The sequence below is a fragment of the Amblyomma americanum genome, chromosome 1 (genome assembly GCF_052857255.1).
Source record: "Amblyomma americanum isolate KBUSLIRL-KWMA chromosome 1, ASM5285725v1, whole genome shotgun sequence".
Classification (NCBI taxonomy): Eukaryota; Metazoa; Arthropoda; class Arachnida; order Ixodida; family Ixodidae; genus Amblyomma; species Amblyomma americanum.
In genome coordinates, this window is record NC_135497.1 from 88,508,490 (window position 1) to 88,521,068 (window position 12,579).

The 12,579-nt window shown below is 45.3% G+C and overlaps 1 protein-coding gene across 2 annotated transcripts in view; it reads left to right on the forward strand.

Annotated features, from left to right (window-relative positions):
* LOC144113186 (protein regulator of cytokinesis 1-like) overlaps positions 1-12,579 on the forward strand; it is a 347,115-nt gene that overhangs the window by 238,836 nt on the left and 95,700 nt on the right. The window lies entirely within an intron of this gene.

The window sequence follows — 12,579 nt, forward strand, 5'->3', positions numbered from 1 at the left end:
GGTTAATCCCCTTGCACGTGAAAGCCCCCGTGGTGTGAGGTTAGCGAGGGCAAGACCTTCTTCACATGCTGCGATTATCGTCGCAAGCAAAATAAATAAACAAGTAAATAAATTTCGTTTGAAACAGGTCAGCGCGTAAAAAGACAAACACGGCGAGAGAACGACGACCCAAGGGATGAGCGCTACTAACAACTGGTTTTATTTTTCGCTTCAGGGAAAGCATTTAAAGCCTTGTCACATCATATCGTGCACACAGCCAGGGGCGTCAACATTCTTTCATATCAAAAAAGTTAAGATATATATCTTAACACAGCAAGCCACAAAGAGCCAGTAATCGACAGCGTGAATAACAGAAAAGGAAAAAGGAAGAAACAAACAGGACTAATAAAAAAAAATAATCAGTTATTTTTTAAACGCGTCTCAAGAAATGCCCGCTCCGCAGAGAACAACGTTATTGAGGCATCGCTCACACACTGATCTCGTTTTTTGTTTATGTGGAAAGCTTCCAACAAGACTCTGGAAGTTCTGCTTGCGCTTCTGCCTAGAACCTTAGCCTCGTTAAATCGTGGCACACATTCGCACTCCAGAACATGCGAAACTAAGTTCGCCAGCTTGTCTTTTACCCCCAAGTTTTTTGCATGTTCCCTTAAACGATCGTTAAGGCAACGCCCCGTCTGCCCGACATAGCACCTTCCGCAGGAAAGGGGGATCATATACACCACTCCTAGAGCACATCCGACATAGGCTACTTCATGTTTGGTTTTGCATCCACGCTCACGTTCGCCGCAAATGCGCGAGCACAGCTTCGCCAGCTTATTTGGCGCCGAGAACACAAGTGGCACGTGGTGCCTGCTGGCCACTTTTTTGAGGTTATGCGACACCTTATGTACATAAGGTAACACCTCAGGCATTGTCTTTGCGCGTTCCGCGACAGCCATTTTTTGTCGGGCACCATACTTCTTTAGGAGGGTTTCAGCAATGGCCACTATGATCGAGCAAGGGAAGCCTGCAGCCAAAAGGCGGTTGACCTGATTATTAAAGCTAGCATGCATTTGGTGTGGACACGACCTGCGAAGCGCAGATTCCAGACAAAGCGAAGCAATAGCTCTTTTCACAGTCTTAGAATGATTTGAGTCGTAGGGCAATAGCTCTTTGTTAGCACGCGGGAAATAGGCCCAGCAGGTATGTCCTTTGCACACCTCAGCCTCAGATCCAAGAAACGTAATTCGTTGTTGTCAGGAATTTCATGGGTAAAATTCAGGCCTTTACCATGCTTCTCAAAAGTTCTTAGGACCTGTTGGATGGAGTCTGCGAATGTGGAATCATTAGTGGCTTTTAAAAGAATTAAAAAATCGTCTACATATCTGAAGACCTTCAAAACTGGGCCACCAATAAAATCTTGATCCAAAAGGCGATCAATGCATGCTAAAAAAATGTGACACAAAATTGGCGCCACACATGAACCTATACAAACACCATTACGCTGAAGAAAAGGTTGCTTGTTAAAAGAGATAAAAGTGACGCTGAGATAAAATTCTAAAAGCTTTAAAAAATTGTCAAGGGACATACCAGCTGAAGACTGAAAGGAAGTTTCGCCAGTAACTTCAACAGATTCTTTCACAGCACCTAAAAGTTCGGCTTGAGGAACTGAATAAAACAAATCCTCGACATCAACAGAAAATGCGTAACCGACCATTGGCTATTGTCCTCAATGTAATCTGACACATTTTGGGACTTCTTTGTCTCGAAGGGATCATCCACTTTGATCACCGAGAGCTTCTTTAAAAGGAACCGGCTAGCACATTGCTGCCATGAGCCATTTTCGCTGATGATCGTTCTGAAGGGTATTTCAGGCTTGTGAGTCTTAGCCGTGAAGAAGACGTTCAAGCAGTTGCCTCTGCATTTACTAATATCATTAGCTAAAGAAAACAGATTGAGGTCCTTGCAAAAATCCATGAACTTAGTTTTAACGCGTACATCGCTTTTCCTCACAGGTGCAAAGTTCTTTTCCACAGCTTGCAGTGCTTTTTCTTTGTAGGCTTGTTGTTTCATGACGACGAATCCCCCATCTTTGTCAGCTTGTAGCAAGACGACTTGTTTATCTTTGAAATATTTAACAATTTCATCTAAAACAAGGCACGAACGACGGTTAGCACACCCTGAGGCACACCTCGCGAGGCAGTCAACACCCTCAAGCAGACACCTTTCGCTGTCTTCACGGTTCACTTTTTGGGCAATGTTCCTATTAGTGGCGAGCAGGTCGTGCGGCAGCACATGAGCCTCAAGGGCATATTTTGGCCCTTTTCTAAGAACTTCTTCAAAATTCTGAGGGATGGAGACTTCCCCAACCGTAAGCACTGGTTTCCTGGAAATGCTCTGGCGCTTCTCACCATTTCTGAGGAGGTGTTTAAGAATAACGGACCAGTTCACCTCGATCATTTGGCCGGCTTGAGACTTGAGGGAGCGGTACATCCGTGTAGCAAGCCACTCCGGGTATTGGCTACAGCATGTCACACGCAGCCAGTCCTGGAAAAGTCTGACTTGACGCCAGACCTCAGCTCTCAGAATCTTGCACAGCCTTTTAACGTGGCCCCAGGAAGGCTTAACTGCTCCGAAGAGCGCGACGATCTCTTCTGGAACCCAGTGCTGTGTTAAGATATATATCTTAACTTTTTTGATATGAAAGAATGTTGACGCCCCTGGCTGTGTGCATGATATGGTGTGACAAGGCTTTAAATACTTTCCCTGAAGCAAAAAATAAAACCAGTTGTTAGTAGCGCTCATCCCTTGTGTCGTCGTTCTCTCGCCGTGCTTGTCTTTTTTAGCGCTGACCTGTTTCAAACGAAATGCTTAACCAACTAGCCCAGCACCATGTTTTGCTAAAGTAAATAAATAAACAAAGAGCGGGAACTACCGCAAAAGGCGTCATTGCAGGCGACGCAGACGATGAGCACCGTGCATGGTCTTGTCTAAACGAGCCCCTGTGTCGCTCTAAAGTGGTTGAATAAAACTTCCCATGAAGTTTTAATCGACCGTGGACCTTCTAGTGCATAAAATTCCTGCGTGCGCTGCAGATATATCTGGCGACGGCAAGATATGCTTTTCACAGCATAAAAATAGTTATAAACAGGTCCCATTCGGCATATTGGCAGCCAAACAATAAAGTTGTAAGTTGACGCTTGTGTGTGTTTGTGCTCTCCTGCTGTCCTGTCGCTTGATCTGCGCCATTATTCCGTTAACCATACGTGCAATCTGCTGCAAGAAATGACGTTTTAGCGTACTATACAAATTTGCGCACTTTTATATGTTTTTCCAGAAAAAACTCCGCTCACACGGTGTAACATCCCACTAGTCATTGTCATAGGGTGATTTTTGGTAAGTACCACCCTACATCCGGAAGATATGGGTCTGTTGGTCATAGAACAGCCTTGGCGAAAAAAATTGAAATTTTGTTTTGAGGAAAGAAAGTGGCGCGGGAATTGTCTCACATATGTCGGTAGGCACCGCGGAACCGGGCCGTAAGGAACGGGACAAAGGAGGGAGTGAAAGAAGAAAGGAAGGAAGAAGTAGGTGCCGTATAGTGGAGGACGCCGGTATAATTGCGATCACCTGGAGATGTTTAATGTGCACTGACATCACACAGCACACGGGCGGCGCCTTTTGCGTTTCACCTCAACCGTAAAAGTGTTTTGGTTGTCATAACTCATTCAGAGCAAAAACCTGCTCAAATTGAGACCAGAAGCAATTACCCCATATTAGCAGACATTTTGGGACAACTCTGCGTACACTCTACGCGTAGTCCAATACAGCCGACCGACACTAGAACCAGCAACGAACATGTTCTGCATGAACGTCATGCTACGCAACGCGCATAATTGCGCCAGTTTCAAATTTATTTTTCTCCGTTTTTACTTTTCAATATTTGTTTGCGCTCATGCAGCTTTTTTTATCCTGTCGAGCTCCACAGATTTATTGTGACTTTAATGCGAATAGTAACGCAGTTATCACACCACGCGACATCAATCTGCGATCGACTATACACACCTCTAAGCGTAGGGGCCGCGTCCCGTTCGGAAGAAAGGCGCGGGAGGCCGTTGCAGAAGCAGTCGTCGTCTTCGCTTTGGCAGACGTGGTTGCTGGGATGCGTGTGCTCGGGGATAATAATATTAATTTAATTTAATTGGTTTTTGGGGAAAGGAAATGGCGCAGTATCTGTCTCATATATCGTTGGACACCTGAACCGCGCCGTAAGGGAAGGAATAAAGGAGGGAGTGAAAGAAGGAAGAGAGAGGTGCCGTACTGGATGGCTCCGGAATAATTCGACCACCTGGGGATCTTTAACGTGTGCTGACATCGCACAGCACACGGGCGCCTTAGCGTTTTTCGTCCATAAAAACGCAGCCGCCGCGGTCGGGTTCGAACCCGGGAACTCCGGATCAGTAGTCGAGCGCGGGATAATAATATTAATAATTTGTTTTCGGGGAAAGGAAATGGCGCAGTATCTGTCTCATATATCGTTGGACACCTGAACCGCGACGTAGGGGAAGGGGTAAAGGAGGGAGTGAAAGAGAAAGGAAGAAAGAGGTGCCGCAGTTCGAGCGGTTACCGCTTTTACACATTGGCACAAAGCAAGTCTTCTCTTTGCACTGTCGCTTTGGCTTTGACAACTTTTTTGTGCAGTCACATGTAGCTCGTTTAGTGGTGGACACGGGAAAAAAACAATCGAGAGCTCAGTCCATGATTTGACTACACGGTGAAAGCACGCAGAACGGATACACGCACGCACAGAACGCGCGCACAAAACCGACGAAATCACCACAGAACTGCTCGGAGGAGCGGATGCGTCGACTTTCATGTGCAAGGAGCCACACAGGACAACATACACTGCACCTCGGTCAACAAAATTTCGTGCACAAGCAGGTTAATCGCGCACGCACAAGACCAGGTCGCTGCCTTCCGAAGCGAGAAAACCGCGTCGTCTGCTGCGGCAGCACCCTCCCGACAAGCAGCGCCCTCTGCCGCCATCGGTGGGCTTTCATTGCAAACGGTGCCACCTGGGGCCCTATTCTCGACATTTCGCCATTTTGTTCAAATTGTGACGTTGGCGTGACGTAACCATCAAGGCGGTGCCAGGTTACGTATCCACAGAATCTGATTACGTGAAGAGAGAGAAAAAAGTAAAAACTGATCTAAAAATAAATACCGTCGTCTGCTACTATTGGCGCCAAGTACGGAACAGAACGCCGCTTCGGGAGCTTGCGCTGAGCCTCTGCGTTGCAATCTTCGGTGCATACGCGTCGAGGGGCAGTGCGAAGGAGTGAAATATGTTGCGGCCTCTTGAGTATCATGTCGGATGTCCGGCAGCAGCTAAGGGCAGACCGACTTAGGCTACTCAGTGCGAAAGACTCGCACGTCGGTTGTCAAAGCATTCATCGAGTTCGATGCGGCGGTGCGAGCGAGGGCGCAGCCTAGACGACTTTTCAGTCGAGGTGAACTGATGGCGTACCCGCGAGTCACGAGCGGCGCCACACGCGTGCGTACTGTTGCCCAGAGAAGCTGGCGAACATCAGGAACGGGGCCAGGGTATTCGTAATGGCGTACGTGCTGAATGGGAGCGGAAAGTGAAAGCTTTGGCCGGCATGATGCCTTTGTGGCATTGCTCCTTATAACGATCGACGACAGCTTCGCACATTTGCTTACCAGCTACAGTTGAATGCAGGAACTGAGACTAAGGCAGTTTTCTGAGGGAAAAGTCATCTCGTCCAGGCCAGGAAAGGAAGCAACGAGAGCTATATTTTTAGAGTGGTGCCGCCAGTGCTGAAAAGGCGCCCGAAACGGCGCCTAAATACGCGCAGGCCAGCAGTCCCTGTCTGAGGACAACGCTCGCATACTTAGCGTTGTAAACTCTGCGGAAACCCACTGTTTCCTAGGCGCCGCGTCAGCTACCGTCAGGTCAGCAAAGGTGCTAAAGCTTTTAATCGCTAGGTATCGGCTTTAACAGAGAGCGGGGTGCAGCGGAGTTGTATCTGTGTGCGCTTGGAAGGCCTCCAAGATGTGTTTAGTGCTGAAATGCATGCTTGGCAAGGCAAGCCGATGTGCACATTTTAGGCAACGCGTTGCACCAGACTCTGTTGTTAGTCATGTTTGCATGCACCCGCGCACGAAACGAAACTGCAAAGCGCGGAATATCGGAGTAAATCTCGTCAAGGAGAACACACCGAGTGCGCATCCCTTATTATCAACTTAAATGTGCAAAGCCGGGGAAAAAAGATTCTTTTCTGCATTAATAACAAACAACATAAAACAAAGCGAAAACTCCCCCCCCCCCCCCCCCCCACACACACACACAACATAATTTGAATAGAGCGTACCCTCACAATATTCAGTGATGTACTCATATTTTGCTTCGCAAGCCTGAACGCATGCACTTTTGTGATGTAAGTGGCACATATATTACTTCATAAAAATTACAAATGTTGTCAGCAATTTTGCTTGTTTTTCCCTTCCTAGAAAGGCATAAATTTTTTCTACTTGTTCAAGTGAATGCGTAACACTCACGACCACCACACAGAAGCAGCTACACTATATGTGCGATGCAAGTAAGCAAAACATTCTGTGAGGTGGGGCAAAATTATTTTCTTGAGCACTTACAGGCCGCCTCACCTCCCTTGCTGTCCACACAAGCAACACGAGTCAGGCAGCGTCTTGAAGTTTCTTCGTTGTAGAATAACAGTTATGCACCTACCATAAAATAAAGCAGCTCCTTTAGATGCCTGATCAAGTACAGTACAGCAAGCTTCCAAGTAAGAGAGAAAGATATATGCCAGAAAAGGTGGAGAGGTCGGATAAGGAAAAGTTCCTTCACCTGTTATTCCACAAAGGGGCAGGGGAGGAACATAGAGGTAGAGAGTAAATATCGGTGACGACACCATATTACAGTAAGACACATGCAATGTGCAAGATATTTGCTTTATTTGCTTTGTTTTATGGGGTTTATGATCCCAAAGCGAGTCAAGCTATGAGAGATGCTGTAGTAGAGAGCTCTCTATAATTTCGACCCCCTCGGGTTCTTTGCCGTGAACTGTCATTGCACAGTACACAGGCCTCTACTGCTGCGGCCGGGATTGAACCTGCGTCTTTCGGGTCAGCAGCCAACCACCATAACCACTGAGCCACCGCGGCAGCTTTATTTGTATGATTCAAGAAACTTAAATTAATGTTCATGTATGCACACTCATTGCCTAGTACATGTCACACAAAGCCCGAACATGTGTTTTGGGGCCAAGCATTCCGGTTGGTCTTGCACGCAGTATTTAAAGAGACAACTAAGTGGCACCATGAGCCGAAGAGCTGAAGGAGAACAAAAACATGACAGTAAACTTAGGAGCACTAGAGACAAGGAGGAAATTAATTTATTTCCATACTCTGAAGGCCCGGAAGTATACAAAGAAGAGTGGGGGAACACATAAAATTGGTAACTGCTTTTTCGAATTTAATACAGCCAAATATTGCAGCAATAGAGGTAGGAACATGGCAGGAAAAACAAAAGCGTAAGATTAGACAGAAAATAGGCAAGACATTCAATGTTGATTTCGCCCTCAGGACAACATATGGGAGGCACCAATACAGACAGCGGTAGTGTTCTGGTTAGGGTACTATTAAGATGAAAGTCTCCAGGATGCACAAAAAGCAATCTAGCCAGCGACGGTAGCCACTGGCTTCCGGTAGGTTTTTTAATGTGTGCACCACATAGGATGTATTCATGATAATTAATAAACCACAGGAGATTGTTCAACACGAAATAAATTATCCTCACAGCACCATACAATACACAGCTAAAAGGAGAAGTCAGCAGTAGGAATTGCAACGATACGGTGCATGTAGACCCCTACGTGAAGACTTCACGCCACAGGGTTCACTTTTTAGCTGTGCAGTGGACTATTCAAGGCACCCATCATGCTATAAACTTCTGCGAGGTGAGGAAAACCCTTATTTTAGCCTTTCAAGGCCCTTTAAGCTTCAAGAATACTGAGTTTTGCACTTCGGGGATCAAAAGCAGACCATGTGGCCTGAAGACTTGACTACAACCCTGGAATTCATTACAATTGAAGACAGCTGGCGCACCATTAAAAACCAAAACAGAAATGCCAAATACAAAGCAGAACAAGCATTCCAATTTTTGATCTAGGCATTCTTTACAAACATACATACTGGAGCAGTTGCTATGCTGTTGTATTCTGCCAGAAAAATATGTGCTGCAACCATAAAAAGCACCCTATTTAGAGGACGATGGATGCTAAATGGGATTGAAATGAATAAATCAGTGACAACTAAAGCAAACCACGAGAAAAATTATTTTGCAATGTACGCAGTTGTGTACAAAGTGCCCTAAAGGGTTGAATGCAATTTTCTCATGCATTTAGTCATTTGCATCTTTTTTTTGCCGAACATCAGCACAGCCACGCATGCATAGATAATTTTACACAGAGGTGGGATTAGACATTGGTGGCACTGACACAGTTAATCGCAAGGGAAGGCCTGAGTACTGGGTAAAGTAGACAATAAACTGGTGATCAGGATAGATGTAAGTGAAACTGGTGTATTTTATTGACTAAACAAATCAACTGTAATACAAAGGCAGAGAAAACTGCAATATGTTAGTGGAAATTGAGTGCACTGGAAGATATATTGCACAAAATTTGAGCCTCCTGAAATATTAGCTTGTTTTAAAAAAATAATTGCTTTGCTTCAAATTTTTTTTAGAAGCTCAAGCAAAATTTCGGAGCAAGTCAGCTGTAGAACAAACTTCCTTTCTGCAAAGTATCACAACAAACACATTTGTTCTTGATACAAAAGAAAATTTCATGACTGCTGCAGGACATGTGATGGCAATGACAGTAATGAGCCGATTGCTGCTGCCACACAGCAAAAGTGGTAAAATCCCGCACACATCAGGGTCACAGAGGCAGATTTCTCCGGTAACAAGACAAGTTGCAATGTGTGAAAGAAGTGTGATGCGGTATATGTGCACATTGATAATGCCCATTTCACGAAGTGCCAAATCCAGTAGATTCCTGTGTTGAATAAAAAAATAGCAATGCATCCATTGATGCCCCAGTTTTACCAAAGAAACATAGGTTGAACAGATTGTCTGGAATTTTTGTCAAATTTGCCTAAGAGCATTAGCAGCAGCCAAGAAGCAAAGTGCCAGCAACAAGGTTGGTAAAAGCGGGGCGTTACACAGCGAAACTAATCGAACTAGCAGACAGTGCCTTGTCTTTCATTCATACAAGCTTGGCAGATGGCAAACATGAAAGAGTTGCCTCACTTTTTGCTCAGAGGAAAACTAGTGGATTGCTGTATCACTACACATAGCATTTAAAAGCAACAGTAGAAAACAGGCACAGAGGCAAAGAAATGTCAGGAGACAAAGCTTGCTCTGCTCTGTGAGCACACACAGATGACACATTAGGGACCTCCTATCGGACGAACAGTTGCCTACAAAATCAGACTGCGCCCTGAGCAAGATGTGATAAATGACTGCATACACATCCCTATGTTTCGTGCATGTCAAGAAATTTCAGTGAAGCAGTAATCACGTCATGGAGCACAAACTTTTAACAGAAATCAAAGAGAAGTACTGGTTCAAAGCTCTGCTGGCAGGAGAAAAACATTTTGGTGACTTCCTCTGTTTCACTGCACTAAAGCACCAACATGCACATTCTGCATAAAGAGAGCACACAGCATTGCAGTACATTAAGAATTAGCAACTGTTCAGTAGCGTAAAAGCATGTGTATAAGCACACATCCGGCCAATTTGCAGATGGTAGGATTAAAGTTTCTTCTACGCTTCCTGTCACGTGAAGAACTGCAGCATTAGAGAAAAGCCTAGTCTACACATCAAACACACCTGTCATTACACACTCTAGTGAGAAACTGAAAGGAAAATTTGGTCCTGTTTAAAGAGCAGCACAAAAATCACAGACTTGAACAGCTTTCTTGCTGTGTGCAATGAAACTTGAAGCACAAAAAATGTTTACATAGACTGATCATAGCATGACTACAGGTGAAAACTATGTCAGTGAGTCCTGCAGCTAAGTGCGGATGCATGCAATGTGTCGCACAGTGCAAGTTGTGATTGCCTTTGAAAAAAATCCTGTTCCATATCTACAGCACTTGACACCTGTGAAGACATCCAATGCAACCCTTCCAAAGAATGATTCTTTGCTTGAGAAGCACTCTAGCTGAGAGGTGCATGATGTTGAACCTTGCAGCAGCATTCCTCAGCACATGACTTCCTAGGATAGCAGTGATGCATCGAAGAGGCACATTATACACATGTCACCTGGAAGGCAATCAACACTGTCTTTAGTGCGTGAGCTTGAGTGCAATGCAAGTTTCATACACACAAGAGAAAAGACTTTCAAATACGAGACATCGCAGGGCTGTAATTATCAAACTAAATTTTCATGTATGACTAACTACTACTCAAATAAACTGCTTTTGTAACAGTTATATTTTATTGGTCATCTCTATCAAAATGATGGAGGAAGTAAAACAAAACTGTGAAAACAGCTTGACTACAGCCAGACTTATGGGTATAAATAATTATTACATATTTGTTTTTATTGTGTTGCAGTGAAGGCAACTGCTACAAGGCACATTGTAGGGGAAGTCCAAGGTTAACTTTACCTCAGAATATTGAACTGCACTAAAATCTCACTACACGAATGCTTTTGCAACTGCATTTATCAAAATACAGATGTCAAGCCATTGCATTTGTGTGCAATGAAAGAAAACCATAGACATGCAGACGCCCTACGAGTCACCCACATCCGCATATTGTAGTAATCTGAAAACTCGTTGTGCGTTTTACTTTACAGACAAGACTATTTTAAAATGCTGTTTTTATTTGCGCAAGGCTTCCTCGCTTAATAGGCTACAAATAAATGTGCCACGAGATTCACAGCTGTTTGCATGTGACCAAAAAAGGGCAGGAACATAAGGGACTTGTTATTACACACCCGAAGAAAGCCACCAGCCATCAATATGAACTTTGCATGCAGCCATCTGAAGAAAGTCAACAGCAATTTTTCGTTGCTGTTTCCCTTACCTCATCGATACTCGAGACGATGTACCTGGCACATGTACGCTGCCTTGCTGACACCGCTGTCTTCAGAAACTGCCCTTATGCACACAGACACTGATGCACACAAATTGAGCACACAGATGATGCACTGATGATGGCAATTTCCTGATGAGCACAGTCCCGCCGACAAGCCGAACACATTCTGGAAGCATGTTGCTCAGCCGGCAGACAACCCTTTGTGCCACCCTCTCATCACTCCCGCAGTAGAATATCAGGTCAGCGACAGCGTGTAAATAGAGGCAAACACTGAACTAATTGGTGTCCAGACGTTCACAGCTACCGATCGCGCCTTGAAACACAGGATCAGAGTAACGGCCGGAGCACCTACAATACCATGTTTAAGGCAGACCAAGGTGCTCACGCGCTGCCTCTTGCCGCAAATCTTCTTGCACAGCCACCACACCATATATCGCTGGCCAGGCAGCCACACTCACGAACCGGGCAGTCCTTCGAAAACACTGAGGCGCACTCACGAATGCTTCGCTTCTCGCAGCCCGTGACAACAAACGGCAGCTACGGACGCCGCCATATCCGCGCTGTAGCAACCGCGACCGCGCGGACCGATAATTTCTTATCATGAGAGAAGCGTTTGAAACGGGAGCGCAGCTAGAGACCTCACGCGGGTGTAAAATTACGCTCTGATAATTAAGGCTCTAAAAGGCTGCTTAATTAAGAGGTACCATTACAACGCCGTTCAATGCTTCTACATTCAAAACAACCATGTTTCGGAACAGTTTATTACTTCAAATAAGCGCCTACCAAACTACGGTGAGCTAACAGCCGTATAAATCAGTGTGGTCATAATTCGACTATGTCCACCATAATTCGACCATCTTGCGGCCGTCTCAAATTATGGCGGCCAAATGGGGCATTTTTCAGCAATGGCAGCATTTCCTTTGCGTCACTAAACGTCATTTTGACCTCACTGAATTATGCTTGCGTATCACGTGACATTCCTCCAGCCAATCACATTCTAGGAAGCAACCCTCACAGTACGAACTTTTTTTTCTCAAAATTGCTAAAACGAGCCAAGTGTTTTCTTCCATGCCAGCTGTAGCTTCGTTTTTCCTCCACAGACATTTAAATTTACCGACCCGGCACAAAATATAACTGTGCTAAAAATCAGTCTTCAAGTACACGTCATTTTGACGTCACGGCAGAAAGCTATTTCGAAGCCTGATAGTTTCGCGCCACAAATTTAAAACTCGTGACTTGCACGTGATCGCCCAATAAGCCAATCAGAGAGACAATATGGCGGCGAACGGCGGCCATGCGTGTCGAGAATAGGGCCCCTGCTCCCATTGCGCAGCGCTGGCGCTCAGCACACTTCGGGTTGACGAAGAAGAAGGAGCGGCGACCAAAGAAAACAAAAAACAAAAACATGTTCGTCAACATGTTTGTCCCCGACCAGACGAGTTTTCGTCGAACTC